This window comes from Tursiops truncatus, chromosome 5 (assembly GCF_011762595.2).
Source record: "Tursiops truncatus isolate mTurTru1 chromosome 5, mTurTru1.mat.Y, whole genome shotgun sequence".
NCBI classification, from domain to species: domain Eukaryota; kingdom Metazoa; phylum Chordata; class Mammalia; order Artiodactyla; family Delphinidae; genus Tursiops; species Tursiops truncatus.
This window is the reverse complement of record NC_047038.1, coordinates 63812859-63828762: the sequence shown is the minus strand read 5'-3', so window position 1 is coordinate 63828762 and position 15904 is coordinate 63812859. Positions and strand designations below refer to the sequence as shown.

Here is a 15904-nt window from a genome sequence, read left to right as displayed (position 1 = left end):
CCAGGGTAGTAACAGCTTCTCTGTAGCCATGAGAGAGGCAAAAGAGTTTATTTTTCATTTGTTTTTTCTTACCTCTCCAACTCAGTAGTTCTTCATAAGCAAATATGCCATGTCATTTATTTCCTTTCCTCTCTCACAATGTCTTTCAAAGTCTCATATATATGGCAAATGCTCAGTAATTATCTGTTGATTGATTTTTTTTTTATGATGGAAAATTTGGCTAAGAAAGCACATTTTATGTATAGGGAAAAGTGTAACCAAAAGCAAGAACATTTGAAGAACTCTGGATTTAATTAAACTCAAACATTGGTGTCATATTTAAAAAATTGTTTTTGAAACTAAAAGTTATTTTTGTGCTAGTAAAACCACTAGGAAGCATCTCCTGAGTATGCTGCTGTCTTCAGAAACATTGTTTAAAACATTTACTAAAAATATGACAAAATTTTTTAAAATGTAAAAGTTTGCATTTGGAAAAAAGTCCACCTTATGTAATGTGAATTTAGTGGTTCTTCTGTTGCTTTTCTCCTCTCAGAATATGAGTTTAAATGTGTACATTTTGCATATAAGTAAGATAAGGGCAAAGAAGCACCTCTTTATCAGACAGTTCAGCCTCTGTTTTAAAAACTTTTATTTTGCATTATCTAATTTTATCATGCAATGCCTTCTCAACATTTGTGTAGGCAGGGATTGTTTTGCTTCATTGAAGGGAATGGGCACCTGATAAAATCCCCAGCACACTAGGAAGCATCAGGAATCACACTGGGAATTAATGAAACTTTTGATTTATTGACTGATTGATTCTTTAAGATTCTAGCGTCTATGCCATGCACAGTTTACAATTAACACTGGATGATGATGATAATGGTGAAGAAACTATTTTATAAAAGTGGAAATTTAATTGGCGCTGTGACCTATAAATTATGCACAACTTATATAAAAAAAGAGGTAGAATAAATTCTTTATGCTGAATTCTGCATTTGAAGTAATCACTTTTGGGTAACTAAAGTCTAGTAAGCTGCTTTATTTTCAGAAATTCTTTCTCCATTGTTGCCCCTAGCCACTCAGCACAGGTCATGAAACAATGGCCTGAAACAATGTAGAGACAAGAGTTTTAGAGAACAGAGATTAAAAGCTCTGGCTCTGAAGTCAGAAAGTTGGAGTGGAAGTTTTAAATTCCAGTTTTAAATTTCTCAGTTTCCTCATCTGTAAAAAGGTAATAATGTTATCTATTGCATTATTGTGAGAATTACACACAGCGTGAAAGCCGGACATCAAAAATGTTCAGCTATTGCTGGCTAGTGACTGTTAGGTTTTATTTTAGACTGTCCCTGATGATCTATCTACTCCATTTGCAAGTAATTCGTGGACATAGTCATCCATAATTTAATGGCAATTGCTGCTTATGTGATTTCCAGTATTTGGGTGGAGAACTATTTATCAAAGCCAAGGACTCTGTGTTCTGTTTCTGTGTCATGTTTATTCAGTCATTAAGTAACCACAGTGTCTTGTCTTTGGCCTTATATTACTCAGTATCTATGATTTAATTGTTGAAAATGATATCTGGACCCAAATTATGTTTGTAAGTCAGGTCAGTCTTCCAGTAGAGAAAGCAGGCCTCCGCCCATATAGATCATCTGCTCAGAAAACTGCATCCTAGATTTTGTTCCTGGTTCAAATACAAATCCCTGGGTTTTTATAGTTTTAGAGTAAGACTTCTTTGTTCTTATACTGTACTTTCAAACTATTGCCAATATAATCTCTTTTTCATTCTTGTCATTTGGATCTAACTGATCTTATGCTGTCTCAAAACTTTTGCCCTAGCCCTAGATAACTTACATTCAAGAACTGAGAGTTCTGTGGGAGGTATCTGTTTCCAACTTCTTCCCATTTCAATTCATGTTGGATGCTACAAAGTATTTCATCAGACATACCAACTTATTCATGAATACCTCTCCTTAAACTTCCCCGGAGTCTCATTTAATTAAATTAATTAATTCGTGTATTTATTTATTTATTTTTGGTCACACCATGCAGCTTGTGGGATCTTAGTTCCCTGACCAGGGATTGAACCCCGGCCCACAGCAGTGAAAGCACAGTCCTAACCAATGGACCGCCAGGGAATTCCAATCAGAGTCTCATTTTAGACATAAACCATGGTGTCCTTAGCTCGGAGTTAGGGGAGACTGTAGGATTATATGTTTTAAATATCATAAAATCATTCGTTGGAATCTGACCATACTCTTGGCCAACCACACTGTGATATCATAGCAGTTGAAAGTTTAGCCAAGTATTTTAATTTCAAATAAACTTCTATGTGTTGAAGATGGTTCTGACTGGAATTGGAGCAGCCAGTGTTGACTCTCCTCTTAAGTAGTGGCGGGTCTAGAGTCGAAATATTCTGCCTATTATTTTTTCTCCTAATTAGGTAATATTATATCCTTTTGTCATCCTTTCTTATCTTTTAAACAGAGCCCCTGATAATAACCTAACCTGTATGGGCTTATTGTCTTAGAATACTTTATTTAATGTGTAATATCTATACGTGCACTAACAGTAGTAGTTAAATAGAGTTTTATTGCTAAAGAAGATTCAAAGGACTCAAAATGACAATGCTTGTAAATTTACAGTTTAAGGGCTTCCCTGGTCGGTCCAGTGGTTAAGATTCCGTGCTCCCAATGCAGGGAGCCCAGGTTTGATCCCTGGTCAGGGAACTAGATCCACATGCCACAACAAAGATCCTGCATGCCGCAATGAAGACCCAGCACACCCAAATAAATAAATAAATATTTTTTAAAAGATAAAACTATAAATTTACAGTTTATTACAGGAAAAGAATATATCAATGACATAAAAGTAAGGATTGCATCCCTGCAAATGCTGACTCACTGTAAGGGGTCCAGAGAGGCCAGGTCTTGCTGCTTTGTTCACCTTCTGTAAGAGTTGAGGTCAGATGCAGTGGTTGGGAACCACTGATGTGAACACAGAATACCTTGAAAGCAGAAAGCCCCAAATGGAGTCTTAGGTGGAGTTTTTTGTATTTTCTGGTCACATAGACAAATTCCTGCCAAATAACCTGTCTCAACAGCAGAGCTGAAACCAGGTGTAAAACACTGATCTCACTGATATTAATAATCAATGTTGACAAAGTGGTACAAACTGCAACTACCCCGAAACTCCTCTGACCCATGGTTACAAAACAACACCGTTAATGAATATGTTTCATGCCTTGACCAGGGTCAGTGCCATGCAGGAACTTTAGCAAAACAGTTCAGGCTGATTCCTGACCTGTTGAAGTAAGGTTCACAGTAAGGTTTACCTGTCACAGTAAGGGTCACCACCCTAATCTGTGGTCAAGACCTTTCTACGACAAAACAATTATCCTTAGTTTGACAGAAATTAACTTGCCTTACAATCAGAATGCACACACAGATTCTAAACATTTGCAATAATCAGTGAGGAGTTGGTACAGATTTAAACAGAAACTAAACCATTCAATAAGAACAGCATAACTTTTCTCATACTTTCATAATGATTTTATAATTCTTTTGCCTCCCTGATCTATAGCTATCTGAACTTTAAGGAATACATCTGCTGAATGATTAAGAACCATGATCAATCTACCATTAATTAAGTTAACATCTTCCTTAGGCTAATTCTTCTCCATAAGAATAATGTCCTATGAAACAAAAATCAAAAGACATAGCCACATTAGTATTTTTCTATGTAGTCATAGTTAGAGATCTCCTTTTTCATTCATTTTGAGAATGTAGACTATTTCTGGATGTTTGTTTTTCATTCAGCTCACTTCTTGGCTCTTCAAAAGGGAAAAGGTTTTTTCAGGGTCTTTCTCCCCAACAGGCATTGAAGTCCAAGCTAAGACAGAATATTATTCTTTTGTTTTAAGCCTCATCAGAATTGCTGGATTTTCCCTTTTGTAAAACACATTTATTGGCTCCTTTCCTCTCAGCAATAGTTTCACCTCTCTTTCATTAATCATTAATTTAAATCCAAACCTTTCCTCCCTGAAATAGATCCCTGTGGTTCAACCACTGGGCTAGTCCATTTGACTTGTAGCAAGATGAGACATGGCTGGATTTCCCTTTCAGTCCATACCTAATTGTAGGGGGTCAGATTGGGTAAGTAGAGAAAAGGGAGCTATCCTGTCCACCAGCAACAAAACATTGGTACAGTTAGCCCCAATGTGGCAAAGTGGGGGAAGGGATAATCTATCCCACCAATCTCTTTGGAATTCTTGCATTATGTTCAAATTAATAGCAACAGTATCTTGTTTTACATTATCAGCCTCTGGAGCCCTTAATTACACACCTAGTCTAGAGACTACGAATTTGGCATTTGTTATGGACTGAATTTTGTGTAACCCCCCCAAATTAATATGTTAACCCCTACTCCCAACGTGATGGTATTAGGAGGCGAGGTCTTGGGGAGGTAATTAGGATTAAATGAGGTTATGAGGGCAGAGTTCTCCAGAATGGAATTAGTGTCCTTATAAGAGTCACGTGGGAGCTTGCTGCTCTCTGCTCTCTGCCTTGTAAGGATAGAAGCAGGTGCAGTTTGCAGCCTGGAGGAGGGTCCTCACCAGAATCTGACCATGCCAGAACTGTGATCTCCAACTGCCAGCCTCCAGAACTGTTGTTCATAAAGCATCCAGTCTATGGCACTTTGTTATAGCAGCACAAACAGACTAAGACAGCATTGAAATCAAGAAAATTATGGAAGACTTGTATTTAAATTCCTGCATCATTCCTCATTCTCTTTTCCCTACTTCCACTGTAAAAGCATAACAATTTATCTAATGGAGACATGACGTTAGTCAACTTCGTGTTAAGTTGCAAAATACAAACTATAGGTTTGTAGACCAATCCTTCAATCCATCGTCACCCCTACATCTTTTTAAGCAGTTGTGTTTAGTTCAATTGTCTATTAATCTACCACTTTGAGGGTGATAAAGAATATGATAAGTCCAGTCCACTGAACGTAATGTTTCTTTGCCCATTTTAGTACCATGTGGGCAGAGAAGTGAGTGTCTTGATCCAAGGAAATGTGACTAGGAGGGCCAAACTGGTACGATATTTTTGTTCTAACATTTTTTTTTTTTGGCTGCACCACGTGGCATGTGGAACTTCTCCGACCAGAGGTTGAACCCATGCCACCTGCAGTAGAAGTGCAGAGTCTTAACCACTGGACCACCAGGGAAGCCCTATTCTAACTTTTTGATAGTATTGAAAACATTGGCTTCAGTCACTGGGTATGCAAAGCCAAACCCAGAATATGAATCAGGTTCTGTCAATACCCATCTAAGTTCCCCTAGGGCAATAGATAAAGGGTCAATATTACCTACTTGCCAGCTATGAACTGGACATTCTCCCTTGGGAATACTTCCCAGGGCTAATTGCAAACACTGCTTTTCTGATAGCAAACAGAATAATTATTATTAATGGTTTAAGCTTCAGTAAGGGGCACTGGTATATTTGTCATTTGGTCCATCGATGCATGGTTTGAATTCCCCCATGTCAACTCATTTCATGGACCCAGGTTGCCACTTCAAGTGGTCAAGCTAAGTCATCAACTTGTTGATTCCTTGCATAAGGCTTCTTTGCTGAGCATTCACATGTCCCACTTTGGTTTGCTCTTAGAATTTACATAAAGATTTTCAAAGAGCAGTACCCCTTTTATCATCCAGTTATCTATGGCCCACTTGCCAGACCAAATTGCATATCCATTGGTCAAGAGTCAGTACACACTCAAAAAATAGGACATTTACTTGTATCTAATTCTTCTATCACTGACAGGAATACATCCTATAATTTAGCTCCCTGGACCAAGTTGTTCTTATTTTCCCTCATGAGAATTTTACTATCTGCTGGACACCAAACCACAGCTTTCCTTACTGAGCCATGACCTTCAATTCTGGAACATCTATCTGTGAACCAGGCAAATTGCCTAATATCCTTGAAAAATTGGTTGAAGTGAGGGGCCCAATTCCACAACAGCAGCAGGCAAAGCCAGGTGTAGGTTACTCTAAAGGCTCCCATTTTGCATCTTCAACTAGTGTTGGCCAAAAAGTCGATGAATGTATCATTTCTTTTTAAATTTTACCTAATAGAGGAGAAATTTCCATTCAAACATACCTACACCAATTATACATTCAGGTAGAGGTGATACTTTCACATAAATTTAAAAAATCATACATTCTACATTTCTTTTTTTTTGGCCACACTGCACGGCATGCGGGATCTTAGTTCCCTAACCAGGGATCGAACCCGTGCCCCCTGCATTGGGAGTGCAGAGTCTTAACCACTGGACCACCAGGGAAGTCCCATACATTCTAAATTTTAACCATATTTTAATTTTCATTCCTTTTACAGTAGCATGCCATATCCCTTAAATTAATTCTATCACCCTAAGGGGCTGATTAGCAAGCCTAACCAGTATTGTACATTGTGCACATATATTCAATGGATCTAAAAGTTTATTCTTTACTCCCAAGCCATTTTATATAATCTTGGTGTTCAACTGATATACCAAATTGTCATCTTGAGCTGAATACTGTGAGAAAAAAGAGCTCATAAATCAGTGGCTGGATAAAATACCCTATAGACAAACATTTTTAAATTAGGGGTGGAGGTTGCATAGACCACTCGACTCCATTAATTACACCTTTGGATTTCTTATTGATAGGAAGGATTCTCAAAGATTGCGAGTATGTAAAGCTGTAATAGGATTTGATCAGAGAAACCACTGGGAATAATATAGTATTTTTTATAGAGATTTGACCTTACACAATTGTGGAAACTGGTTAGATAGTTTATGTATGGCTTTTGCTTCTAGGTCTGGTGCTGGACCTGATGCTAGCATGGCAGGAAGTCAAGAAGGAAAGATGGACATGAAGTGGGGAAGAACAAAGACAAGCTGGAACCTGCCTTGGTCCCTTACCACCTCTAAGCCTCTAACCTTAGTGATTCAGATGACCTGCAATAGAAGCTAGTATCCTTCATTATGAAGCTAAATGTACAGTTGACCCAGGAGTAGAGTTGGAGAAACTGATGAAGGAGATCCAGCAGGAGATGGATTGCTGTGGACCCAGCTGCTGCCTCACATCTCCAAAGTGAGTCAAAAAATCAGTGACAACCTGTGTGAGCTACAGCAGTACCTGATACTCTGCACTGACCCTCTGAGTGTAAAAAGATGACGACAATGGTGAGTTGTATGGTATGCGAATTATGTCTCAAAAAAGCTGTTTTTTTTGGTTTTCTTTTTAGATAGCTGCTGTTTTACTGCTGCCTTCTTAAATCTCGCACAAAACGTCTTTTATTGTCCAGGCTAACCTTGTAAGTATGTAGGGGAGGGAATTTCTGGGAATCATAGCTCCGCTTAAATAAATTACCACTGTATAAACCTGCTGCAAATGTTTTCTGTTCGGTTATATAAATTTTTTAATTTAGTTAATTAATTAATTTATTTTGCTGCACTGGGTCTTCGTTGCTGCACGTGGGCTTTCTCTATTTGCAGCGAGTGGGGGCTACTCTTCCTTGCGGTGTGCGGGCTTCTCATTGCGGTGGGTTCTCTTGTTGCAGAGCACAAGCTCTAGGTGCACAAGGTTCAGTAGTTGCGGCTCGCGGGCTCAGTAGTTATGGCTCACAGGCTCTAGAAGGCAGGCTCAGTAGTTGTGGCGCACGGGCTTAGTTGGTCCGTGGCATGTGGGATCTTCCCGGACCAGGGTTCGAACCTGTGTCCCCTGCATTGGCAGATGGATTCTTAACCACTGTGCCAAAGTCCCAGATTATATAAATTGTGTTTAAAAATGTAAACTTTGAAGCTAGATGGAGAATCCATGCTCTAATTCTAATAAATTCATCATTGGATGTCAGTAAAAGGTTCTCTATCAATATCTTTGCACTTTAAAAAATGGTGTGCTTATAAAGGTAATTATAGGACTAAATAACATGGGAAAGCGTTAACTAGTACTAAAAGTTATATTTGTAAATACTTACACTTTTTTTTTTTGTCCCTAAGAATAATACAAGCTATCTATTATTGTACCAGGAATCGTTATTTTTCAAAAAGCAAATACAGGGCTTCCCTGGTGGCGCAGTGGTTGAGAGTCCGCCTGCCGATGTGGGGGACACGGGTTCGTGCCCCGGTCCGGGAAGATCCCACATGCCGCGGAGTGGCTGGGCCCGTGAGCCATGGCCGCTGAGCCTGCACGTCTGGAGCCTGTGCTCTGCAACGGGATAGGGCACAACAGTGAGAGGCCCGCGTACCGCAAAAAAAAAAAAAAAAAAAAAAAAAAAAAAGGAGTACATATTGTATGAATCCATTCATAATATATAAAATTCTAGAAAATGCAAAATAATCTGTAGTTACAGAAACTAAGATCAGTGATTGCCTGAGGGGGAGAGACTCGGATGAAGAGGAAGGAGGGATTACAAAATCAACACTTGGGTGTTCTACATAAATTAGTTTCCTTGGTTGTGGCAATAGTTTGATGGATGTATACATATGTTAATTCTCATCAAATTGTACTCTTTAAACATGTGCAGTTTCTTATAAGTTAATTTTATCTCACTAAGATTGTAAAAAAAAAGAAATCCTTGATCTTTTGCACAGAGTTATAAAAACTTCTTGGTGAAAATTGGTATAGTTTTAGTGAACCTCACTTCATACAGCAGACTTATTTATGAAAACTTGCAGTAAGCTAAATATGGATAAACAAAGTAACATTTTTAAGCATCAAGGAAGTTCTTTATGCAGAGAATTCTTTTTTTTTCTTTTGAATTAAAAAATTTACATACAAAATTGTGTGTAATTGTGAGTGTGTGGGTACATTTCTAGGAGATTTTATACACCCATAAGTTCTTGTAACTACCACCACAGACAGTCTAGAAAACAGTTGAGCACCTGAATGAATTCCCTCCCGCTGCCCCTTTGTATTTACATCATTTTCCACACCCAGTCTTGCCTACCACTGACCTGTGTGCATTATATCTGTTCCTATATTTTAGCTTTTTTCAGAATGTCATATAAAATGGAAACATACAGCATGTAATCTTTTAATATTGGGTTCTTTCACTTAGCATAATGCATTTGAGATTCATCCATGTTGTTGTGTGTATCAGTAATCCATTCCTGTTTATTGTTGAGTAGTATTCCATTGTGTGGAAGAACTACAGTTTATTTATCCATTTATCTATTGAAGAACAAGTGGATAGTTTCCAGTTTGGGACACTTATGTATAACAATACTTATACAGAGAATTATTTTACAAATTAAAAACTCTTTGCAGTGTAAATAATCGTTATTTCCTTTAATAGTTTTGTAAAATTTAGCCTCTAATGTATCAAACTTCCTTCAAGAGGGGCACCTTTTTTTTTTTTTTTTTCTTTTGGCTGCGTTGGGTCTTCGTAGCTGCACACGGGCTTTCTTCATTGCAGAGAGCGGGGGCTACTCTTGTTGCGGTGCGTGGGCTTCTCATTGCGGTGGCTTCTCTTGTTGCGGGGCACGGGCTCTCAGTGCGCGGGCTTCAGTAGTTGAGGTGCATGGGCTCAGTAGTTGTGGTGCACCAGCTTAGTAGCTCCGCGGCATGTGGGATCTTCCCGAACCCGTGTCCCCTGCATTGGCAGGTGGATTCTTAACCACTGCGCCACCAGGGAAGCCCTGGAATCTTTATATCTTTTATATCTTGACCTGGGTGGCGGTTACATGGGTATTTACATATGTAAAAATTCAAGTTGTATACTTAAGTTTTTTTTTTTTTTTTTTTTTTGTGGTACGCGGGCCTCCCACTGCTGCGGCCTCTCCCGTTGCGGAGCACAGGTTCCGGACGCGCAGGCTCAGCGGCCATGGCTCAGGAGCCCAGCCGCTCCGCGGCATGTGGGATCTTCCCGGATCAGGGCACGAACTCGCGTCCCCTGCATCGGCAGGCGGACTCCCAACCACTGCGCCACCAGGGAAGCCCTATACTTAAGATTTTTAACGTGGATTCCCAGTTGTCCCAGCACCAGCACAGAACTCCACACAATGGTTTGCTCATAGAAGGCGCTCAATTTAATTGAACTGAACCAAGACTGCAACAGCAAGACCTGTCCTTCTACAAGCACTCAATAGGTGTTTGTTATCATTGCAGACTGTGATGACTATTTGTGGACTGTGAACCTTCTTCCTGGTCCAAGAAACATTTGCCTGGAAGTCAGTTACATAATGATTAACTAAAGCTACAGTTATTCCAAGTTAGTACTTTCTCTTTTTCTCCTTGAGATTTTTAACTCAAAATGGAAGATTTGGGCAGGAAATGGAACATGTTTTCTTTTTACAATAGGTCATGTTCATGATTTCGGTTTTATCAAAATATTGGTTGTAGATAACTGTGCTATGATGTCTCTCATTTCCTTTCCACCCTTTCTCTGCTTTAAATTAGCTTGTCTGTGCCTCTTCCTCCAAGAGTTTGCTCACATGTGATATTCCCTTTTCAGCCCCCAGCCCCCAGGAGTAAACTAAGCTAGGCCAATTGGCTTTTCTCTCCCCAGAATTTGGAATTGGGATTTAGAAACCCCAGAAGTCTCTTTGGCTGCTTGAAATGGGTAATATAAGGCTGGTACGGGTATGAATTGTATATGCATTTGTGCATATATGTGGTAATGGGCCATTGTCTAGGACCATGCTATACCATGCAGTACCACTTGACTCTTGGGAATCTTTTCACCATTCCAAACAGTAGAAATAAAGAGTGCCCCACCACTCTGACACCTCCCTCTCTCAGCTTTCCCTGCTCTCTCATGTCTCTTTTTCTATTCCCTAGCAGCACCAGGACAATGGTTTGGCAATTTTTAGTCCAGAGGCTATCACCAATCTCAACTCATTGAAGCTGATAATGGTTCAGAGGGTTCAAGCACCCCTACTTTATTAGTGATTCTTTTGGTGACTCCCTCCCCAGTCTTAGAGAAGGGGAAAAATCTCTACCCTCTTTCACAATGTAAGGAGAGGAATAACCTCTCTTTAGAACACTGTCTTCTCCCCAAAAGGCAACCTTCACTTGTTCTGTCTTCCCCTTATGTGAGGGAGGGGAGAGTGGTGCAGGTAGTGATGATTTTCTTAACTGGTACCTCTCACTGGGCCCAGTGGGGAAGGGATAGACTCCAAAAGCTGATGGTTCTTCAAACATAGAATAGGTAGCATTGTGTATTCTTAGCTTTGGGCTCAAAAACAGGATCTAATTTCACTTAAAATGAAAAAAGTCCCTGACATAGACAATGATATGAGTTGGACTCCTTTCCAATGCTGTTTCTTATAATTAGCAGCATAAGTGAATCATTTCTGGTAGTGACTTGCAAATATGTGCATAAGACAAATTTTACAAGTTTCAGTACTGGTTGGTTTTTTAATAGTCTAGTTCATTACTGTTTACAAAGCATTTTCACACATATTGTGCCATTTAATTAAGTGTCTGGGCTGTCACTGATCCACAACCCTATCCAGAGATTACACTGGAACCTTCCAGAGCACCCCTGATATCCTAGTTTACTTTCCAATTACCTTTCCTCCTCAAGGTGCATAGCCTCCTTTCCAGATCCAAAATAATTCTAGTCAGAGCTGATCATAGATTAAAGCCTGTCTCAGGAAAGAACATCTTTTCATCAATTTTATTCTCCCATTAATTTGGGATTTAGGTTATTTTTAACAATTGCATTGGAATCCATTTCAGGATTTTTGTACTGTCTGCATATCTACCTTTATTTATCTTTGTTACAATATAAGAAAAAGCACAAGGCCCTGTGGAATTCCTGGGCTTCTTGACCCCTCCATGATTCTATTTCCTCTTTTTTTTTTTAATGTTTATTTATTTATTTGGCTGCACTGTGTCTTAGTTGTGGCATGAGGGATCTTCCGTTGCGGCATGTGAGATCTAGTCCCCTGATCAGGGATTGAACCTGGGCCCCCTGCGTTGGGAGCATAGAGCCTTAGCTGCTAGAACACCAGGAAAGTCCTATTTCCTCCTCTTTTTAACTCTTACAACCTTTGCTAGTATGCCATTTGGATTGTGGCTGAAGCTAAAAGAATGTGGATTTAATCACATAAAGAGATAATATAATGGTTAGGAAGAGGCATTTAAAATCCTCCTGTAATACTTGGGGGTCCTTCAAGATTTACAATCCTAAATATCACATTAGGAGAAAAAATATCCTGATAGCAGAAGGTGATATCCTTTTAAACTTTAGGGAAAAAGATTGAAATACCTTTGTGACGGATTAGATGGAGATTGGGGAATAAAAATAGACATAGTTTAATGAATTCCAGAACTCAATTATCTCTTTGTGTGTGTGTGTGTGTGGGTGGGTATGGGTGTGTGGGTGTGTGTGTTTAAAATGCTCCAGAGGATGAAATAAGTAATATTTCTAAAAAGAAGAAATGTTGAAGCGCAGTTGGCAACAATACTGAAGCTATCACATCTGTTTCTCCACACTTATTATTAAACATTATCCCCAAGGTCAGAGCACAAATAGTTTGCCTTGTATTTATTTCATCCTAAATGTCTTTCTTTCTTCCCATAAAATTTCTGAAGTCTTCCTTATTTTCCTTCAGGAGGCCCCCTTCTTCAATTTTTTATTACACAAAATCTTGAAAAATCATTCTATTACTTTCTTAAAAATTGGTACATAGGATATTGTCAATATATCAATTACTATATAGCAAACAATGAATATATAAAATCTTGTTTGCCTTTGAAGTTTTAAATTATGAAAATACAACTCATGTTCTCTAGCTTCAGGAAATAGTAAGATAGCAATGAAATGTCAAACTTTTCAAAATATAGGAGTAATTTGATTTATTCCTATGACTATAAAAGTGAACATGCTTTCTCAAGATCTATTTCTACTGAATTTAAGTTGTATAACTACCTTCAACAGTGAAGGTTTTACACCGAATAATAAAACAGCTCTACTGTGAATTTGAACTGCCTCATTAACTTTACTGGAGTAGTATTTTTAACCAAAATTAATTCCAAACAAATTAAGAGTTTAAATATAATAAATAATTCAGAAGTTAGAAGACATTTGAACTAAATATTTATTAAATGTTTGGATCTGAATGTTCTTTGTAGGCCTCAGGATTTTCATATTCATAAATGTGCCCCTAGTGCCCAACACACAGTAGGTATTCAACAAATACCTACTGAAATGAAGATAAGCTTCTAGCTCAGAAGTAAAAAACAAACAAACAAACAAGACTCTCAAAGGAAAATAGGAAGCAATTGACTAAATTTTTAAAATTTAATCTTAGTACATTAAACTTATAATTAATAAAATGAAAAAGAAGATAGTGAAATGTAAGAGTATTTGAAGAAAATTTGAGAGATGAAAAGTAGAAATCTTTATTTAAAAAATTCCATTTGGGCTTCCCTGGTGGCGCAGTGGTTGAGAGTCCGCCTGCCGATGCAGGGGACACAGGTTCGTGCCCGGTCCGAGAAGATCCCACATGCTGCTGAGCCTGCGCGTCGGTAGCCTGTGCTCTGCAACGGGAGAGGCCACAACAGTGAGAGACGCGCGTACCGCAAAAAAAAAAAAGAAAAAAAAAAAATTTCCATTTATAATAGCATCAAAAAGAATAAAATATTTTGGAATAAACTTAACCAAGGACGTGAAAAACTAATACACTGAAAACTAGAAACCACTGCTGAAAGAAATTAAATACACAAATAAATGGAAAGACATTCTGTGTTCACAGATTGGAAGATTTTATATTACTAAGATATTGATACTATCCAATGATACTATAGATCAATGCAATTCCTATCAAAATCCCAATGACATTTTTTTTGCAGAAATAGAGAAATTTATCCTAAAATTCAGATGGAATCACAAGAGATCCTGAAGAGCCAAACCAATCTTAAAAATAAAAAGAACAAAGTTGAAAATCTCACATTTCCTGATTTCAAAACTTACTATAGAGCCATGGTAATCAAAATAATGTGGTACTGGCATAAAGATGGATATATATATAAACACAAATGTAATAGAATAGAGAACCTAGGAAAACAACACTCACATATATAATAAAATGATTTTTGACAAGGGTACCAAGATCACTCAATGGGGAAAGAACAGTCTTTTTAAACAAATGCTGGGAAAAATGAATATCCAAATGTAAAAAATGAATTTGGACCCTTACCTTATACCATATATAAAAATTAGCTGAAAGTTGATTAAAGACCCAATGCAATAGCTAAACTATAAAAATATTAGAAGAAAACAGGGGAAAAGCCTCATGGCTTTGGATTTGGCAATAATTTCTTGGAGATGATACCAAAAACACAGGCAACAAAAGAAAAAATAAATTAAATTGGACTTCATCAAAATAAAAGATAAATTGAACTTCATTGAAATTAAAAACTTTTGTGGACATTATCAACAGAGTGAAAAGGCAACTCACGGAATGAGAGAAAATATTTGCAAATCATGTATCTGATAAGGGATTAATATCCAGAATAAAGAACTCGTACAACTTAACAACAACAACAAAACAACCAATTAAAAAATGGGCAAAAGGGACTTCCCTGGTGGCACAGTGGTTAAGAATCCTCCTGCCAATGCAAGGAACATGGGTTCAATCCCTGATCCAGGAAGATGTCACATGCTGTGGAACAGCTAAGCCCATGTGCCACAACTACTGAGCCTGTGCTCTAGAGCCCGTGAGCCACAACTACTGAGCCCACGCACCACAGCTACTAAAGCCCGCATGCCCTGGAGCCCGCACGCCGCAACTACTGAGCCCACGCACTGCAACTACTGAGCCTGCGTGCCTAGAGCCTGTGCTCTGCAACAAGAGAAGCCACTGCGATGAGAAGCCAGCGCGCCACAACGAAGAGCAGACCCTGCTCGCCACAACTAGAGAAAGCCTGCGCGTAGCAACGAAGACCAAGTGCAGCCAAAAAAAAAAGAAAGAAAGAAAAATTGGGCAAAGGACTTGAACAGATCGTTCTCTGAAGAAGGTATACAAATTGACAATTAGCACATGAAAACATACTAATTATCAGGAAATACAAATCAAAACCACAATGAAATACCAACTCACACCCATTAGGATGGCTAATATTAAAAAACAAAAACAGAAAGTAACAAGTGTTGGTGAGGATGTGGAGAAATTGGAACCCTCATGCACTGCTGGTGGGAATGTAAAATGTGTGCAGCTACTGTGAAACAGTATGATTATTCCTCAAAAAATTAAATACAGAATAACCATATGATCCAATAATTTCCCTTCTGGTTATATACCCAAAAGAATTGAAACCAGGGGCTTGAACAGATATTTGTACAGCCATGTTCATAATAGTGTTATACACAGCAGCCAAAAGGTGGAAGCAAGCCAAGTTTTAATCAACGGATGAATGAATAAACAAAATATGGTGTGTGTGTGTATATATATATGTAACATGGATGACCTTAAATTATGCTAATTGAAATAAGTCAGTCATAAAAGGATAAATATTGTACAAGTCCCCTTATATGAAGTACCAAAAGTAGTCAAATTTACAGAGACAGTAAGTAGAATGGTGGTTTCCAGGGACTAGGAGGAAAGGAGACTGGGGAGTTACAGTATAACAGGCACAGAGTTTTAATTGGTAAAGATGAAAATGTTCTGGAGATAGATGTTGGTGATAGTTGCACAACAAGATGAATGTATTTAAAGTCACAGAACTGTACACTTAAAAATGGTTAAGATGGTAAATTTTATGTTATATATATTTAACCAGTTAATGGATTGACTTGTGTCCACCCAAGTTAATATGTTGAAGCCCTAACCCCAATTGTGACTATTTGGAGATAGGGACTTTAAGGGCATAAGTAAGGTTAAATGAGGTCATAAGGGTAAGTCCTAATCCAGTAGGAAT

At 38.3% G+C, this 15904-nt stretch overlaps 1 long non-coding RNA gene across 1 annotated transcript in view; it reads left to right on the top strand.

The window, feature by feature from the left end:
• The window catches only part of LOC141278773 (uncharacterized), a 48651-nt gene extending 41309 nt beyond the window's left edge, over positions 1-7342 (top strand). The window contains exons 3-4 of the long non-coding RNA XR_012331968.1: positions 6850-7126; positions 7281-7342. This is a non-coding gene — a long non-coding RNA (uncharacterized lncRNA). The remainder of the gene's footprint in view (positions 1-6849; positions 7127-7280) is intronic.
• Positions 7343-15904: the final 8562 nt, after the last annotated feature.